At 50.3% G+C, this 19,670-nt stretch overlaps 2 pseudogenes; both read left to right on the top strand.

Moving 5' to 3' along the window:
• The window catches only part of LOC130862527 (non-receptor tyrosine-protein kinase TNK1-like), a 414,731-nt pseudogene that overhangs the window by 188,546 nt on the left and 206,515 nt on the right, over positions 1 to 19,670 (top strand).
• On the top strand, positions 2,867 to 12,870 carry LOC130862528 (harmonin-binding protein USHBP1-like; annotated as a pseudogene).

The raw sequence follows: 19,670 nt of genomic DNA, 5'->3' as shown, positions 1-19,670 counted from the left end.
GGCCCTCGGCATCCACCTTCTGCATGTTGAGATTGCAGCACCCGGTGTATGTGGTGACCAGGGCCTCATGCCTGCTGGGTAAGCACTCCACCCAGAGCCACAGCACTCCATCAAATGAACTGTGCCCCAATCTTAGCTTTACACCTCTTGTAACAGGGCAAACACTGTCTCTGCCCTTCACTGGGCCAATAAACACAGCTGCCTGGTCACCGGCAATACTCAGAGATGGGTATTTGACTCAGTAAGGCCTTCAGTGGCTCCCACACTTGAGAGTTCCAAGAGACAGAAAAGGAAAAGAGACCTAATGGGTTTGCCAAGCTGAGAACATACATTAAAGGCTTTTCATGCCCCCTTTTCCCCTGGGGCGGCGCCTGCGCGAAGAGACGCCTGGCTGACCGCCTAAGCCACTTCTGGGCGCCTGGATCCAGCTGTGCCTGAAGCCTTTCCTGAGCGCCCCACTTGCCTTGCTGGCTTTGGCGAGCTTGTGTCTGGGTTTCTGTCGCCTGAGGCTACAGCGCGTGAGTGACTGGATCGTGCACGAGAGCTTGGTGCGGACTCGGGTGGTCAGGTCTGTGGGAGGCAGACGCCCATCCAAGTCGCCTACCGCGGAATAGATGCACGTTTCATGCGATGTCTCCGACTCGGGACTCCACAGACCCCAGCTCCTCAAGCAGAACGAACCTAGAGCTGCAGCAAGCCGGATCGAAGTTTGATCACAGCGACACAAAGCTCGCGCCCGGTCACACAGCCAGGTTCCACTCTGCAGCCTAGGTACCACAGCCAGTCAGTCACAGGGTTCTAGAGAGCAGGCATCTTCCTGACCAGAAGTTTGTGCGGAGTTGCGGTGACGCCTTCTGGGAAATGTAGTTCCAGGAACCTCAGGACCTGGACGCTGATAGGCTGAGGCGATCCCGGAGATATAAATTAGAGTATAACCGGCAGGAGTGGGACTGAGATAGGGTACTATTGGGAATGGGTGTGGTCCAGAGTTGACTTAAGCAAGATTGGGGGGAGCATGTAGTTCTGGATTCAGCAGACAACACTTGTCAAAGATGCTGCTGTGATAGGGCAGGAAACTGACCTGGATGGGGCTGATTGATGATTGACAGGATAGGGTATGGCTTGGGTTTGCCAAAGGCTCTCTCAACTATTTATTTCTGCTTGTTTGTTTGTTTATTTATCTATACCTATCCACCTATTTATTGATTGATTTTTTTTTTTGAGGCAGGGCTTCTCTGTCTTAGCTGTTCTGAAACTCTCTTTTTAGACCAGGCTGATCTTGAACTCCCAAATGCTCTCTGGCCCCTAAGTGCTGGTATTAAAGGCGAGTGCCACCACCACCGGGCTTATTTTTGTTCTTATTTTACATATGTTGACACTCATCCAATACTATCGCGATGGGGGCTGATTTTTTTTTGAGGCAGGGCTTCTCTGTCTTAGCTGTTCTGAAACTCTCTTTTTAGACCAGGCTGATCTTGAACTCCCAAATGCTCTCTGGCCCCTAAGTGCTGGTATTAAAGGCGAGTGCCACCACCACCGGGCTTATTTTTGTTCTTATTTTACATATGTTGACACTCATCCAATACTATCGCGATGGGGGCTGATAGTGCACACCTGTCATTCCAGCACCCCAGAGGTCAGAAGATGAAGATCGGGTGCTCAAGTTATTGCTCACTATACGAGACTCTTCTAAAAACCAAAATGGAAAGAAAAAGTAAAAAGAAAAGCCAGCAGACACACTGTGGACAGGCTCAGTGTCCCACCGGAGCCTTCTGACGCAGACAAGTAGGGCTCTGTGGGAAGAGCGGACCTTCTTGTTGAAGAGAAACATTGTAGCGTGGTGAACAGAGGCAGGCACCCCAAACCCGAAGACCTGACTCTATCCCGGGGACCTGCATGGTGGAAGGAGAAGAGCATGCAGCTTACCCACCACAAACACAAATGAAAAAAGCAAAGGAATGAAAGACATAATTTTATTTCAATGCTGGAGCCCACTCCTACAGGGTTTTTGTTTTAGAAACACATAAAAATAATAATAAGCCGGGCGGTGGTGGTGCACGCCTTTAATCCCATCACTCGGGAGGCAGAGGCAGGCGGATCTCTGTCAGTTCGAGACCAGCCTGGTCTACAAGAGCTAGTTCCAGGACAGGCTCCAAAACCACAGAGAAACCCTATCTCAAAAATCCAAAAATAAAATAAAATAAATAAATAAAAATAATAATAAAAAGATATTACAGTGGAGTGAGTCCCGCTGAACATGGGGACACAGAAAACCTGAGGAAATGGAGGGACCAAAGGTTTGGAATACGGGGTTTGCTGTTATCTTCGAGTGGGACAAGAGTCCCCCTATCGCACCCTGTCCCCATTCGGTAGGAAGCTGACATCCTGGAGAAGGAAACAAGACAATAACTGTCCAAGTGACCAGGGCAGGGCCTTCCTGTTTCTCAACCCATACCAGACCAGCCTTGGCCAGTGCAGCCTCAGTAGCCAGGGTGACCTGAGATGCGCCCAGGGGCTCAGGCCTTTCCCAGGGTGCCCTGGAGCAGAGCGGAGGGTGGACACACACACACATACACACACACATACACACACACATACACACACACACACACACACACACACGAGAGGGAGTTTGGTGTTAGGAGAGACCTGGGAAGAAAACAGATTCTTGGGATCCCTATCCCATGCCTCCATAGATAAGAGCGATGCCTTCAGGCAACTGAGAGAAAAGGATTGTCAGGTAGAGAATAGGGCAAGAGGTTGGGGCAAATGGACAAGAGTGGGTGCCATCAGGTGAGGCAGTCAATTATTCAAATGTGTTCAATCGATGCAGTTGACCCAAAACTCCTACGGGGGGGAAACCAAGGATCCAGGCCGACAAAGGGAATCTGAGAGCAGGCCGTGATCAGGGGTGGAAGAAGCCATGAGTGCCCGGGCCACATGGCCCCGAAGTCGCCGAGGGAGGCATCCTCCACCCGCAAGTGTGCTCCTCTTCCTGCTGTGCCCAATTCCATGGATCCCGGAGCCCAGGAGTGAGCCTGCTTCACTCAGAACCTACAGTGGTGGCGAGCAGTCATTCTTAGGGGGAGTTAGACCTGACAGCAGAGAGCCTGCAGAATGGGGTGTCATTTATAGGGAGAGCTGGACCCAGTGGCTGAGAGCCTGCGGGATGGGGTGTCATTCTCAGGGGGAGCTGGACCTGAGGCCTGAGAGCCTTCGGGATGGGGTGTCATTTGCAGGGGGAGCTGGACCCAGTGGCTGAGAGCCTGCAGGATGGGGTGTCATTTGAGGGGAAGCTGGACCCAGTGGCTGAGAGTTCAGAGGAGGCAGAGACCACCAGTGGGAGATTCGAGACCAAACTCGAGCTGCTTCCGGAACTCCTTAGTCCTGACCTGCAGAGACCCGGGAGCCGGTAGGATGAATTTAGTGCTTCTATTCCAGCAGGTGCCCCTCACAGAGCTGCCGCCCCCCGCACATCTGCCTTAGCTTCCTCTTGCCTCCTCTCCTCCATCCTCTCCCTTCCCTTCCCTTTCCTCCTCAGCCACGCAGCTCACTGCCTGCTCACCCTTCCCAGGGACTCTGAGATCTAGCCCCAAAGCCCTTGCTGAGCTTCAGGTGGTTGGGGTCCTGGTTGTCTTCACAGGCCTGAGGATGATTATTGTGTGGGATCCCATGGGGCCCTAGCCTTGAAGCCAGAAGAAGCGTGCAAGGCTGAGGTGGAAAGCCCCCAGAGCCTGCAGGCAGCCACCCCGGACACTGGCCCTGCTTAGACATCAGTAGCCAGCGTGTTCCAGACCCTGCAGAGCAGGCTGAGCTCCCTTGAGGCGACCTTGGCTGCCTGGCGCCACTACTCCCTAAGCTTTGCAAGGCCAGCGGAAGGAGAAGACAGTGGCCAGGGGACACCTGGGTCCTTTGGTGGTCAGGAAGAAGCCGGGTCTGGACATCAGGAGGCAGCTCGCCTCATAGAGAGGAACGCCTGGCTGCAGCTGGCCCTGGGCAGCCAGGAGGAGGAGTTGGTTTGCGCTCAAGCTTCCCTGAAGGATGCCCAGGCAGAGAAGGAGACCCTGCAGAGACAGGTGAGCGTCTGACTGGGGACAGGCAGATCCTGCCTCCCGAACACATTTGTTCAGCCAACAAACCGATGTGGAACGATGAAAACCATGCCAGAGAAGGGACCAAGGAAGACAGCAAAGTGAAAGAGGGGTCTTGAGGCCCAGACTGAAGGTCAGAAGGAAGCCAGGCAGGGTACACCCCATGATCTCAGCGCTCTAGAAGCTGAGGAGAGATAATCTCAAGTGAAAGACTGCTCAGCCACAACCAAGGTCAATTCTCCAATGTAGATTGAGTTGAAGGCCAGCCTGCTTGTTTTTTTTTTTTTTTTTTTTTAAGGTTCTGAGTACCTTGGCGATAGAGGCCTTGCCTGAAGAGTATGAGGCCCTGGGTACTGCACACACACACACACACACACGCGCGCACACACACAACCGAATGATCCTGTTTTAGGGTTTCTATTTGTGATAAAACACCACAACTAAAAGCAACTGGGAAGGAAGAGGTTTGTTGTTGTTGTTGTTCTCATCTTAAAACTCTGAGGGAAGCCGGAGTGGGAGCTCAAGGCAGGGAGCTGGAGGCAGGAGCTGATGCAGAGGCCATGGAGGGTGCTGCTTCCTGGCTTGCTCAGCCTGCTTTCTTATAGAATCCAGGACCACCAGCCCAGGTATGGCCCCACCCACAGTGAGCTAGGCTCTCCCACCTTAGTCATCAAGGAAATGTCCACAGGTCTATCTGAGGGAAACATTTTCTCAACTTTTAGTTTCCTCTTCCCAAATGACTGTAGCTGATGTCACAGTGACAGAACCAGCAGATCCTGAGGTCACTGTGGCTGGGATAGAGTCGGGGAGATGGCGGCAAGTGGGGGACCACCACAGTATTCAGGATGTGGAGGTGGAGCAGGATTTACTGCTGTGCTTTGTGTGTGGTGGGACCACAGAGGGTTCTGCATCCCGAGGGGAACTGGACCTGCTGCAGGTGCTCCCTTGCCCCATCTGCTGACTGTGGGAGGAACAGTCTGGTGGTAGACCACGCCCCTGATGGTGGGGGTGGGGTGACAGCAGAGAAGTGGTGAAGGGGACCGGAAACGGGCAGATGATGGGAAATGTCAAACCCATCTATAGTGGAACAAGCCTGCAATGCTAAGAACTTCAGAGGCTGAGACAGGAGAATCACAATTTAACAGTAGCTTGGACAAGATAAGCAAACATTGTCTCAAAAGAGAAGGAAAACAGACTGGACGGGAGCAAAGCCCTGCCTAGACTCCTCCGCTCTTAGTTTGCTGAGACTCCTCTCACCAACACAGAAATGAAATTCTCCTTCCACAGTGTGGTGGTGCACACTTGAAATTCCAGCTGCATGCAGGGTGCACGCCTTTAATCCCAGCAATGGGGAGGCAGAGGCAGGTGGATCTCTGTGAGTTCGAGGCCAGCCTGGCCTTCAAGAACTAGTTCCAGGACAGGCTCCAAAGCTACAGAGAAACCCTGTCTCGAAAAAAAAAAGAAGCAAAAAAAAAGAAAGAAAGAAAGAAAGAAAGAAAGAAAGAAAAAAGAAAAGAAAGGAGAGAGAGAGAGAGAGAGAGAGAGAGAGAGAGAGAGAGAGAGAGAGAGAAATTCCAGCTACATGGGAGACTGAGGGAGAAGGGTGGCTTGAGTTGGGGAGATCCAGACAACACAGAGAAACACTGAGTCTCTTAAAAATTTAGAAAGGAAAAAAGAGCAGTGGCTGCTTTTCCAGAGGATCCACGTTCAGGTCCCAGAACCCACTTGACAGCTCACGACTGCCTGTAACTACAGTTCCCAGCAACCCAAAACCCTCACACAGACATGCATGCAGGCAAAACACTGATGTACATAAAATAATAAAAATAAATAAATCCTAAAAAAAGTGGAGCTGTCCCTCCCTCCCCCACCCCCTGCTAGTAGCTGCAGTCCCCAGGTTTGGGGGGGGGGTAAGTGTTGAGTGGCAGTTGGGGACCTGTCTCACGTCATATGGACAGGACTTGGCTGGGTTCCTGCTGCTGACAGAACTGTCTGTAGGTGAAGCCACAGTCTGATCCTCCATCACTGGCAGGTGCAGGAACTGGAGGATTCCCTGATGCAGCTGGAGGCTTCCCTGCCCACCCCCCTCCTCAGAGCAGGGTGTACAAACAGCAGCAACTCCAGCAGTTCTGGGGCAGAAGGGCAGCCCTGGGCACCTCAGGTGAGTCTGAAGTCTTTGAAGTCTTCAGAGTCTAGGTGGTAATGTCCTCTGCTTTTCCAGTGTCGGGTAAGCTTCAATGTACGCTTTATGGCTTCCCTAGTGGTGTGTGACAAAACTTTTCCTGGGGAGATACTGTACACATGAACTCATCCCAGGTAGGCAGCCATGACACACGAGAGTACAGACACCACCAAAGTCCAACTTAGTCCACCAATGAGTTTACATATAGGATCATGAGTGAGGGGTTACATACATAAGCAGAAATGACTCAAAGACAGCTGCATCACCAAAGCCCACACCAGCATGGCTGACAGCTCACAAAGCTGAGAGCCTGGAGCGCAATTCACAGCCTGAAGGCAGCTCAGCACATTGGAGAGTGTCCCATCCAAGTGACTCTGGTCTAAACCTTTTCTGGCATCTGGTCTGATCTCTAGTCATCATTGCAACTATAATCAGCTGGTCTCAGAAGAACTTTTCTTACCCCAACAGGGAGGATCCTAGTGAATCTGCTTAGTTTCAGGGACTTCCTGAAGCTGTTTGGAGTTGTTTACTTCCCTGCTTAAGGAGTTTAGAATTTTTCTATGTCAGAGAAAACTGTTAATACAACACATAGTATCTGAAAAATCCTAAACAGGGCCTGGAGAGATGACTCATTGTTTAGGGGTGCTAGTTGCTTTCACAGAGAACCAGGTCCAGTGCCCAGCACCCACATCTCACAAAGATCTGTAACTCTAGTTCCAGGGATCTGATACCCTCTTCAGAGATCCACAGGCACATGGTAGACAGACAGACTTGCAGACAAACATCCATACACTTAAAATTAAAGTAAAAAGAAGCCTAAATCACTAATTTTCTGCTTAGGGGCCTGAGACAAAAGGATCATGACCAATAACTGTAGAGAGACCCTGTCTCCAGATAAAACAATAAGCATTGGTGAGATAACTCAGCTGGAAAGAGTACCTGCTGCCAAGTCTGATGAGCTGGATTCAATTCCTGGAACTCCCTGAGTAGAAACAGAGAACTGGCTTCCACAGTTGTCCTTGGACATTGATTCATGTATCATGACACACATGCATACATCCCACATGTGTGTACTCACATACACGTAAGACACAAACCAAAGCTGAAGTTGTGTCTCAGTGATGCAGCAGGTATATAGCACGTTCCAAGGCCCTGGTTCTACACCCGAGCCCTGCCAAAACAGAGGATGATGAGTAAATCAAGTCATGTCCTCCTGGCAGGACTCCCCCTTGGCTCACCCTCTTCTCCAATGCCTCCGGAGTGACTCTAGCACCCACATCTTTGGGTGCCTTTCCACACAGCCTTCAGCCCCTTAGATGCACCTCATGGAGGACCAGATAGGGCAGCTCCAAGGGTGAGTGACTTGAGTCACAGCTGCTGAGCTTTTAAGGGCACCATGCCTCCTGCCCCTGGGTTGTGAGAGAGATGGAGGGGAGGAAACTGGGCTCTGGCTGATTGGGGCCTCACTCATCTTCACTGTTGCTCTTCTTTGGAGGCAGAAGCATTGAGAAGTTGAAGTGCTTCAACCGCCTCCTGCTGGCTGTGCTCCAGGGTCACAAGGGCCGCTGTGAGAGCCTTAGCATGCAGCTGGGCCAGCGGGAGGCTGAGACCACAACCCTGTGCCTGGCCCTGCAATACAGGTCTGTGCCTACTGCCAATGACGGTGGTGGCTGGGAGTGGGGCAGGGCTGCATCCCAAGATGAGCCTATGTAAAGAGGGACATAGGGCCTTCAGAAGGCACAGGGCCTTACCATGAGGTCTTGTTCTGACCCATAAAGTGTGTAGGGTGGGGGCTGTCTTTTAGTGGTTTGTGGTATTTTTATTTGAGATGGGGTCTCACTGTATAGCCCAGGTTGGCCTGGAACTTGCTATGTGGCCCAGGCTGGCTTTGAATCCATAGAGCTCTGCCTACCTCTTGCTGGGCTGGGACTGAGTGCTGAAACACTCAGATCCTGTCCCACAGCGAGGATTGTGAGGAGGCAAATGGAGTGCTGCTCACTCTGAGGACTCCTGGAGATGGAGCCACCAAGAGTGACCTGCAGGCTGCAGAGACAGAGGCATCTAGTCTGCTGGTGGACAAGGAAGCTGCTATGGATGGAGAGATACCTTGGCCCAGGTACCCTCAGGAAGCACAAGAGCTATGCTGAACTATGGGGTGCATGTCCCAGAGCCTGCTGCATATGGGGATGTAATGTCCCTGTCATTACTGGAATAGGCCATTCAGTGACACCAAGTGTGGCGACACAAACCTTTGATCCCAGCACTCAGGAGGCAGAGTTTGAGGAGCTCAAGGTCAGCCTGGTATACATAGCAAGTTCTAGGCCATACTGGTCTACACAGTGAGATTCTGTCTCAAATAAATAAATACAACACCAAACATACAAGCAAATCACCACGTAGTCTCACATAGATGCATAGACCCTGGTTTCAACCTCTAAAGCTGGAGGGAAAAATCAGTGAAAAGAAAAATTATTAAATTTTGGATTTTGACTTCAGAAGTGGCAATCCATCATGGCAACAGGAAGCAGAGAGCAGGAAGTGCCCCGGCATGGTGTAGCCCTAAAGCAAGGAGGCACTGTAAAGCCCTGTGGGGTCCTGGCAGGGTGAGCAATGCCCTTTATTCTGCTGTCTGTCGCGGTACCTGTGAACTCACTGCAGAGAGCGTCTCAGCTGTCCGTGCAGCCTCAGTGTCCAGTACGGACTGTGCATACCACATAATTACATCCAAACTCCCTTGGTGGTCTTCCTACCATCTAGGTTCCACCACCTTGCTATGTATCTGACCCTCCTGCCTCCACCTCCTGAGAGCCGGGATGGAGCCACATGCATGCTGGGCAAGCTCTCTGTGGACTGAGCCCCAGCAGCTGCCATATTATCTGCTGGAAGACTGCCCCGTGGGGACAGTTATGTATCACGATCTCCCTCCTGTCTCCTGTAGCCCTGAGGGCAGCAGTGTGGACAAGCCTACACCACAGGAACTGGCTGCTCAGCTCCATGGCTATATCCGGCATCTCCGGGAACACTGGGCTCTGGTGAAGATCCCCCCAGGCACTCAGCCCTGACACCACACCCTGGCTCACTATGCCCCACACAGAAGCAACAGTGCAGGCCATTCTGGAAATACAACCTGGCTCAGCCCTACCTCGGATAGAGAAGTCTCAGATCCAGCAGGACCTGGTGGCTACTCGGGTAGGAATGTGTTGACAATGTCACAACACACTCTTGATGATGTCAGTGGAGAACAGAGGCAAGCAGGGTTTCCCTTGGATGGCTGTCCCACCCGGTCCTGTAGTCATTCAGTCCCAAAGAAACATGGAGGCTTATATTAATTATAAACTGTTTGGCCTTTTAGCTCAAGTTAATTATTAACTAGCTCTTACAATTTAAATTAACCCATAATTCCTGTCTATGTTTAGACCCATGGCTTGGTACCTTTTATCAGTGAGGCATTCTCATCTTAATTCCTCTGCGTCTGGCTGATGACTGACTCTCTGCCTTCCCTCTTCCCAGAATTCTCCTAGTCTGGTTGCCCTGCCTCTACTTCCTGCCTGGCTACTGGTCAATCAGCGTTCTATTAAACCAATATGAGTGACAGATCTTTACAGTGTACAAAAGCATTATCCCACAGCAATAGGCAGTTGGCTTCTTATATGAAGAATTAGAGTTGAGGAGGTTTTTGTTTGTTTGTTTGTTTGTTTTTTCCAAGACAGGGTTTTTCTCTAGCTTTTGAGCCTGTCCTGGAACTCACTCTATAGACCAGGCTGGCCTCAAACTCACAGAGATCCTTCTCCCTCTGCCTCCCAAGCGCTGGAGTTGAGGTTTTGAGGGATGCATAGGAGTTTCTCCTCCTGATTAGGTTTTCCTTAAGATTCTGTAATTTGCCGGGCAGTGGTGGTTCATGCCTTTAATCCCAGCACTCGGGAGGCAGAGGCAGGCGGATCTCTGGGAGTTCGAGGCCAGCCTGGTCTACAAGAGCTAGTTCCAGGACAGGCTCCAAAGCTACAGAGAAACCCTGTCTCAAAAAACAAACAAAAAAAACCAACAAAAAAAAAACATTCTGTAAGTTACCTTTATGTTGCTATGATGAAATCCCTGGCAGGAACAATTCCAGCAGAAGGTCTGTTCGGCGTGGCTGGCAGTGACAGGGTGCAGTCCATCATTAAGTTGTGACTGCGAGAGCCTGAGGCAGCTGGTCACATTGCTTGCATCTGCACTTAGGAGGCGAGAGAAATGCATGCAGCCCAGGACCCCACCCCCACCCACTACTCAGATACTTCTTCACAGGTGTGTCCGCAGGGTTGGGGTGATTTTAGATCCCATCAAGTTGACAACCAAGATCAGCCACTGCAAGAGGTGTTCCCAATATCCTCTTCCCAGGGCAATGAGTTCCTGGGGCTGGGGGCAGGGTGGCTCCTTAGTACAGCACTTGCCTAGCACAAGTGAAAACCTCTTTGCTCTCCGACTCCTGACTCTTGGCCCCTGCAGGACAGTCTGGTGGACTTGGTGCTGAGGCTGCAGCTGTCCAGGCGAGAAAAGTGCGGGCTGGAGCTGCGGGAGTCGAGTCGGCGCTGTGGGCCCAGGGCCCCGCCCACCTTGCAGCAGCTTCGCTGGGAGTGGACTGACCTGGCTGGAGAAGGCAGCAGAGGAGGCAGCAGCGAGGACCCAAGCAGCAAAGAGGAGGACGACCAGGAGGTTGGACAGCAACACTACCAGGTACTGTGCCCACCGACTGGGCGCCTCTGAGCATCCTTCTGCCCAAAGAACAAGCGGTAAAGGCACTTGCTGCCGACCCCAGGTCAGTTCCCAGGGGTGCAGGTCTAAGTATTAAAAATGGGGGCGGGGGAGCGGATGGAGCGGTGGCTCAGTAGTTAAGAGCTCCGGCTGCTTTTGCGGAGGACCCAGGCTGGAGTTCAGCACTCACACGGTGTTCACAACCGTCTGTAACTCTAGATCCAGAGGGTCCAACCTGTTCTGGACTTTGGGTACATGCTATACAGACATAGGCTTGTAAACACCCATACACAGAAAATGAAAATCAATGAAACTTTTTAAATAACAACAAATAATTAGAAATCAGGAGAGAGGGACTACTGAAAATCTTGGGGTGCCTCAGCAGAGCTGGGAATCAGGGTCCCTTTGTGCGTTCTTAGCTCCATTAAAAAAGTAATTTAAGAATGTAGCTAAAAGAAACTCAATTTATTAGAATTTGAAAGGAAAACCCCAGGGCAGGCAAGCTCCCTGAAGGGAGGAGGGGGGTGGTCCAAGGAGCTTTAGCCCTTGGTGAGGAATCTGCTTCACTTAGGTTCTTGAAGTGCAGTGAGGTTCTGACAGTATCCAAAGGAAAGGAAAACATCCTGAGTCATCCTCGCAAAGGGGAGCCCCAGACCTCATGGAGATGCTGGCACATGTGTCCCATCCTCTTCACTTGGGCCCACACAGTGGGAAGAGGACGCTACCCATGAGTTGTCTTCTGACCGCCACATGCACACTGTGGCACATGTATGCATGCACATACAACATTAGTAAATAAATACAGTAAATAATGTAATAATGAAAATCAATCTGGCCAGGTGTGGTGGTGCACGCCTTTAATCCTAGCCTTTGGGAGGCAGAGGCAGGCGGGTCTCCATGAGTTCAAGGCCAGCCTGGTCTGCAAATCCAGTTCTAGGACAGCCAGGGCAACACAGAGAAACACTGACTTAAAGAGAACAAAACAAAGCCCTGACTGGGAGCAGGGCGCCTTTGATGTCCAGCCTGGGCTAAACAGAGCATACACATTGTCTCTTCTCTCCTCTCCACTTCCCTTAGGGCCCTCCTGCCCTCCCCGGTGGCCAGATAGGCAGAGCATGGGATTCTGAGACCTTATCCCAGGAACTGTCGGCATCCCTCGCCCGGTGTGTGTCAGGGGTAAGCGGGCGTGTCGGGAGGAGAGCGAGAGGGTTGGGAGTGACTGGGGTGGTCTCTATCACCCTTGCAGGACAGCGGGCCTTCGGGTACAGCTGCAATCCCTGCGGCAGCAGCTGGAACAGGTGGCTCAGAAGGGCCAGACCAGATGTGCTCAAAGTGCAGAGCTGAACCGAGAGCTGTGCAAGGCTCACAGGTGGGTCTCAGAAGCAACCCCTCTTCTCAGAAAGGCAGCAGCAAGCCCACAGCCTCTGCCTTTAGTTTAGACAGGCCTGTGAATCATAGCCAGGAATCTCCCCTCCCCGGCAGCTCCCTGTTCTTGGCCTTCAGAGGAGCCCACCAGAAGCAGGAAGAACAGCGCCGGAAGTTGGAGCGGCAGATTGCTCAGATGCAGGCCCAGCAGGCAGAGGAGATGACGATGCTGACAGCCACCTCCAGAGTCCTGGAGAAGCCCGGGACTCCACAGCCAGGCCAGACTTTCCTGTAGGACCCAGACCAAACTTGCATGTAACATGCAGCTGTGGCAGGCATGTCATAGAATGTCTTGTCATGGGCTGCAGAGATGGCTCAGCGGTTCTTGCAGAGGACCTGGGTTCAGTTCCTGCTCTCCAGAGCCAGTACCTGTAATGTCAAGGAGGAGGATCTGTCGCCCTCTTCTGAACGCTACAGGCTCTACAGTAATGCGCACATACACACTCTTAATGAGTAAACTGCCCTGTTGTGACATCATACCATCTGTCATTTGTCCCTGTGGCCAGACCACCTTCCGAGTAGGTGCTGAGTTTCCCAGAGGAGGACAGAGATGGGAAGCGTTCAGGTTAGAGGTGTTCCCAGGTGTGCTGGGGAAGAGGACTCCCAGACTGCTTTGGGACTGCATTTAGAGGAAGAAAAGGGTGGGATGGTTGCTCATAAGTAGCTCATGTGCTTGAAGCCCTCAGAGTTGCCTCTGCCTGCCCATCCCACGAGCACTGGGTTCTGTCCGCAGCACCGCACAAAGGGAAGTCTGCCCCTGCCTGTAATGCCGGGACTGGGGTTCATGGCTTTCCTCGACTACAGCCCAGACTACGTGAGACAGCATCTAATTGCAGCGTGCAACTCCGCCAGCAGAGAAGATGACCACAACAGGATTCTTCTTGGAACGTACTTTATTGGAGCACAGAAGACTGAAGATAAGATGGAGGCGAAAAGACCCCGAGCCCGACCGTGTGCGGGGGATATATACAGTGCCTGGTCCGCCTATGACGTGTCATTGCTTGATTGGCTCGGCCCACACTGAGGCGATCGCGTGAGCAAGACGTGTGAGCAATTGATAGGTGGAATTCAAACCACTCTTGGGCCAGAGGTGAGCGTGCACAGAAGTTGTTTACTAACTAGGGACAACTAGCAAATGGTGACAACGGGCTTAGTGCCAGACCCTGAGAACACAACAGCGCCGTGGCATGCTACATCTCCCCCTTTTTTGTTTTAAAACAGAACACCCGATCTAGTGGGGAATTTCATGATTTTCCTCACGATCAAGGGTGCAAGAGTAGCCTAGTCCAACATCCTCTCGAGTGCTAGGACAACAAGGTCAACGAGGTGCAAGGACTGTAAGACCTGGTGGAAGAGACAGAGAAGATGGGTGCAAAGATGCACCTATCTCCGTGCAATGCCCTAAGGCTGGAGGTGCCAAGGCTGCATCTTGCTCAGAGGCCATCAGCAAAGATGCACCTATCTCCGTGCAATGTCCTAAGGCTGGAGGTGCCAAGGCTGCATCTTGCTCAGAGGCCATCAGCAAAGATGCACCTATATCCGTGCAATGCCCTAAGGCTGGAGGTGCCAAGGCTGCATCTTGCTCAGAGGCCATCAGCAAAGATGCACCTATCTCCGTGCAATGTCCTAAGACTGGAGGTGCCGAGGCTGCATCTTGCTCAGAGACCATCTTTAAGGCTGCTTAGCCAGACCTGGGGGGAGACTCCTTGTTCAAGGGCAGCAAGAGCCTGTACCATAATTGCTTTGTCCCTGCGCAGGCGTGTCCTAAATCGGCAAAGGAGCCATGAGCATATGACCACATCAAGGCAGCACAGGGCACTGAACATTCCCATACCCACCCACTCTTTGAAATAAGAAAAGGCAGAGTAAAGCCAGTCAAAAAACTGCCCAAGAGTGAGAGGCTGCAGGCGGGTGCTGTTCAAAATGCTGATTTGGAACAGCTGCTCTTGAAGTAGCAGTTCCGTCTCTTGCGACCAATTTCCTGCCAGGTATCGTCCAATTCGTTCAGACTCGTTCCTGGAATTATTAAAAACAAGAGAAGTAATGCAAACATGTTTCTGATGTGCTATGCAACCAACTTGAACTAAGCTGGCTAACTCAGCAATCTTAATTTGTAGGAAATCGATCCTCTGATTAGCAGCCACTATGCCTGATAGCATGTGTTTGCTGATTTTGGTCTGAGTATCTAACACATCTGCAGTTTTGGTAACAATCTCATTAATGGCGGCAGCCGTTTGTGTCTGGCTAGCCATTGCCACTCCTGCTGTAATAGCGGCTGCTGATGACACCACAATAGCAGTGACTATGGCAGCGGTAATTCCAAGATCACGCCGCTCACGTAGGAGCATAGCAATAGGGAACTGTTCAGAGTCAGCCTCCACAGGGAGGGGTACAAACGTAGGAACTTTTAGCACTATCGCCAGTTTCCATGTTCCATTCCAGCATTCAGACAAAAAACACTCCGCTGAGGCATTCTTACAATCAACCTCGCTCCCATTGGTAATATTGCAAGTAACAAAACAAATCGGGAAGGCAAGCAGACTGCGGCCTCTGGGAGAGTATGATTACTTAACTCTTCTGATTGAATATAACGAAGCCGCCTTCCTAGTTCTGCCTGTTCACTAATAGTGCCTGTAACATTGAGCAGCCATGTTGTAATTGGCCGAAGTTGTGCCAAAGCAGAAACATCTGCCGTAGCTCCTGCCTCATTAGAGAGCAGCCATTGGTACCAGGACCATCCTGACACTATTGTGGATTTTTCATTGGTTTTATTATAAAAATAACTTTTCATGGAGGGGGATAAGGAAAACCCAAATGTAACCTGTTCCTTTTCCCAAGTTCTTGCTTGGCAGGCGGTAAAGGTGGGTGGAAACGAAAAATCCGGATTGCAATGTGGTGATGCTCTGAAATAAGTCATATTCCTTACGAATGATCCTGTTCCAGTAGGCACCACGGATTCTACTCGCATGGCCAAGGTAGTAGCACTTATGGCCGATGCATCACTACCTGACCCAGACCCTTGTGATGTTCCTGATGCTACTTGACTGAGTGCTTCACTCAACATATTTGTCCCTATCTTGCTATGCACCAAAGGATCCATCCAATTAGTAAGATTTTTACGTCGGAGCCAAATGCAAGGGGGTTTCTTATCTAAGGAAAAGCACATGGTTCCATTTAAATCAACTCTGGTTGCATTAAACTTTTCTGATTTTGGTTCTGGGCTAGGTAAACAGGGTGCATCCATATCACAGGAGGTGGAGAATAATGTGGGTAAAAGGGATGAATTAGCATGAACTGGTATTGGTACGGGCCATGCCCTCGTCACCGCCCAGAGTGTCATCTTCTTCGCATCTGTTTGAGTCACCCACAGCAGGATGATCAGCATCCACTGGGTTGTCTTCATCCTCCGCAGCGATCTTCAATTCTCTGGTCAGTCTTACTGGCACCCAGATTGGGTCCTCCTGGTCCTGTGGGAAAACAGAAACAGCTCCCCTGGATCTGGCAATCACCAGATCTGGTCCACTCCATTTATTTTTTAACACATCTTTCCACTTTACTAGGGTGGATTCTATGGCGCTCATGCTCGCATGTTTATCAGCAGGTGAGCGATCTTTATCGTCCAAGGTTAAAAAATTCAAGGTAAATGTTGCCAATGATATACTACCATTTCTTGGTAGTAGGCCATGGCCTATTCCTCCTTTTTGTTTTTGTAAAAGTTCCTTCAGGGAGCGATTAGCTCTCTCAACTATTCCTTGTCCTTGTGGGTTGTACGGCAGGCCGGTATGATGTTGAACACCCATGCGTTCACAGAAACCTTTAAATGTTCTGGATGTATAAGCCAGGCCATTGTCCGTTTTTAAGCACCGAGGCTTGCCCCAAGTGGCCCAAGCCTCCAAACAATGTGTTACCACATTGGTGACCTTCTCACCAGTCAGGGGTGTGGCATGAATAACCCCTGAACAAGTATCTACTGATACTTGAACATATTTAAGGCGCCCAAAGGTGGGCACATGGGTGACGTCCATCTGCCAAAGGTCCCCGGGCTTAAGACCCCTAGGATTGACTCCAACATGGGGAAGATGATGAAAGGAAACACATGCTTCACAAGCCTTAACTATTTCCCTGGCATTTTGTCTGGTTATGCCAAATTTTAATCTCAAGACTTTAGCAGACACATGATATAATTGATGGAACTGCTTTGTGGCTGCTATGGGGTCCATAATTAAAGATGGAAAAGCTTTTGTTGCAGCATCAGCTTGTGCATTAGCATCTGCCAAAGGGCCGGACAAAAGGGAATGAGCTCTAATATGGGTAATATAGAAGGGATATTTCCTGCTCCTGATCTCTTGACGAAGAGCCAGGAAAACACAGGATACAGGACTAGTAGTTGATATTATTGCTGAGGCCTCTAGACATCAGAGCACATTAACTACATAAAGAGAATCCAAATAGATGTTCAAGGGTCCTGGGAAGTTGCAAAACACCTCCAACACCATTTGACACTCAACTATTTGTGGTCTGTCAGACTGGAAACATTTCGTCACTGTCTCTCCTCCCAGGATCACATAAGCTCCTTTGCCTGTGCTGGAACCATCAGTAAAAACCGTAACCGCCGCTTCCAGTGGATGTGAGGTTGTTATTTTAGGAAAAACCACCGGATGGTGCGTAATAAATTGTAACAATTTATCTGATGGATAGTGATTATCAAATCTGCCATTAAAGGTGGTAATCAACATGGCCCAGTCATCTACGGTGGCACATAAAATTTGAATCTCTTTAGGATTATATGGCTGTATAAGCAATTGAGGTTGCATAGCAAAATATGTCAAAGACAATTTTATGCCTATCATAGCAATAGTAGAGACTGCTGCAGGATAATATTGAATAACCTTAGGGATGGAGGCATGGGCATGGATCCACAACAAAGGTCCCTCCTGCCAGAGTACTGCAGTAGAGGCTTCTTCAGTTGGCAAGATACACAATGATAAGGGTTTGTTGTAGTCAATGCATTGTAATTGTGCCTCTTCTATAGCCTTTTCCACCTTTCTGAGGGCCAACCTAGCTTCCTCAGTTAGATATCTGGGAAAGGTGACTCTGGAATCCCCTTCTAATATTTTAAACAGCGGCCGGAGTTCCGCAGTGGTTATTTTGAGGTACGGACGAAGCCAGTTTATGTCTCCCAGGAGACATTGAAAATCATTTAATGTCTTTAAGGCACCCACTCTTAGCTGTACCTTTTGAGGGCGTGTATACTTTGGACATATAACAGTTCCCAAAAAACGGCCCACGAGATCTCTCGGTACCTTCTCAGGGGCTATTAACAACCCTCTGGCCTTAAGAGCTTCTGTTGTACTAGCAAATACTGTTTCCAACACATCATTGTATGGAGCTGCTATCAAAATGTCATCCATATAATGGCACATCCTAACAATAGGGTAAGCCTTTTGAATGGGCTCAAGTGCTAATTGGACATATAACTGACACATAGTAGGACTATTGGCCATTCCTTGAGGTAGAACTCTCCATTGAAACCTCTTGTCAGGTTCTTCATGATTGACAGATGGAATGGTAAAGGCAAACGCTTACAGTCCTCCCTCGCTAGTGGGATGGAAAAGAAACAGTCCTTAATGTCAATAATAATTGTTGGCCAGTCCTTAGGAATGCTAGAGAGTAAAGGTAGGCCGCGCTGCACTGATCCTAACAGTTGCATTTGTTGATTAACAGCGTGAAGGTCATGTAAGAGCCTTCATTTGCCTGACTTCTTTTTAATAACAAAAATAGGAGTATTCCAGGGAGAATGGGAAACTTCTAAATGTTCCAGGGCGAGTTGCTCCTGGACCAGCGAGTAGGCGGCTTCTAATTTTTCTTTGGAAAGGGGCCACTGAGGGACCCAGACTGGAGTGTTTGTGGTCCAGGGTATACGAATGGCATCCTCAGAGGCCCCTATGAAAAACCCAGCCTCTTTTGCCCCTGATTTCCTACAGGCTCCAGGGGGCATGTTATCCCCTGGAGGTTCTTTCCAAGTCCTTTCCATGGGACATAACCCGCATCAAGCATAAGGCGCTGACTGGTCTCAGAATAGTCAGTAGTAAGCCTCATTTTCATCTGCCTCAATACGTCCCGGCCCCACAGAGAGACTGGTAGACTGAGCACAAAGGGCTGTATTCTACCGGTCTGTTCTTCCTCACAAACCCAAACCAACTCTTTGGTGCTGACTTCTGGTGTATTTGCGTACCCCAGCCCTTGCAAGAATTGTGAGGAAGACTGTAGGGGCCAGTGAGCTGGCCACTCTTCCTTTCTAATGATGCTGCGATCTGCCCCAGTATCCAAAAGGCCTTTGAAGTGTTTTCCTTCTATCTTTGGGCCTAGCATGGGTCGTTTATCGAGTTCCAGGGACAGATACACCATATCTACACCTGTGGATCCGAACCCCTTTTCTCCTCTAACGGTCTCTTTGGCAGGAAATCTGTTGTGTAAGCTTGGCAATATTAATAACTGGGCTATGCGATCCCCTGGTGAGATAACTGAGATTCCTCGAGGGGATGCACACATGACTTTAACTACTCCTGTATAATCTAGGTCTATGACTCCCGGAGTCACCACCAATCCCCTCAAGGCTGAGGAGGACCGTCCCAACAAGAGGCCGACCATGTCCTTTGGTAAGGGACCTTGGAAGTCAGATTCAAGGGGTTGCACCCCCATCTGAGGGGTTAGTACCATCCGGGTGGTGGCACAGATGTCCAACCCTGCAGAGCCTGAGGTTGCTCTTCTGGCTTCTGTGGGAGATGTTCTGTCTGACCCTGCAGTGCCCCATACATTTGAGGGCCCTGGGGACGAGGGCCTCGTTTGCCGTTTTTTGACCCAGGTGGTGTTGTTATGGGTCACCCATTAATGTCCTTGACTGATCTACATTCATTGGCCCAGTGTTTCCCCTTTTTACATAGAGGGCATAAGCTGGGTTGACGGCCTCCCTCACCAGTTCTCTGGCTTCCATTTGGGCAATTCTTTCTCACGTGTCCAGGTTTACCACATTTAAAGCATACTCCATTCTTTCCCCCTGTGGTCCTGGCAGCAGCTAGTACTGCGGCCACTAAGCCTGCATTGGATAATGGCCCTCCAATTTCTCTATATGCTTTCATCCAAGCCTGAAGGCCCTTCCCCTTCCAGGGCATAATAGCCCTCCAGCAATCTTTAGTGCATTGCTTGAATATAAGCTGTTCGATCAAGGGCATAGATTGATC

This window comes from Chionomys nivalis, chromosome 20 (genome assembly GCF_950005125.1).
Source record: "Chionomys nivalis chromosome 20, mChiNiv1.1, whole genome shotgun sequence".
NCBI classification, from domain to species: Eukaryota; Metazoa; Chordata; class Mammalia; order Rodentia; family Cricetidae; genus Chionomys; species Chionomys nivalis.
The sequence above is the reverse complement of the archived record's forward strand: the minus strand, read 5'-3'. Positions and strand labels throughout refer to the sequence as shown.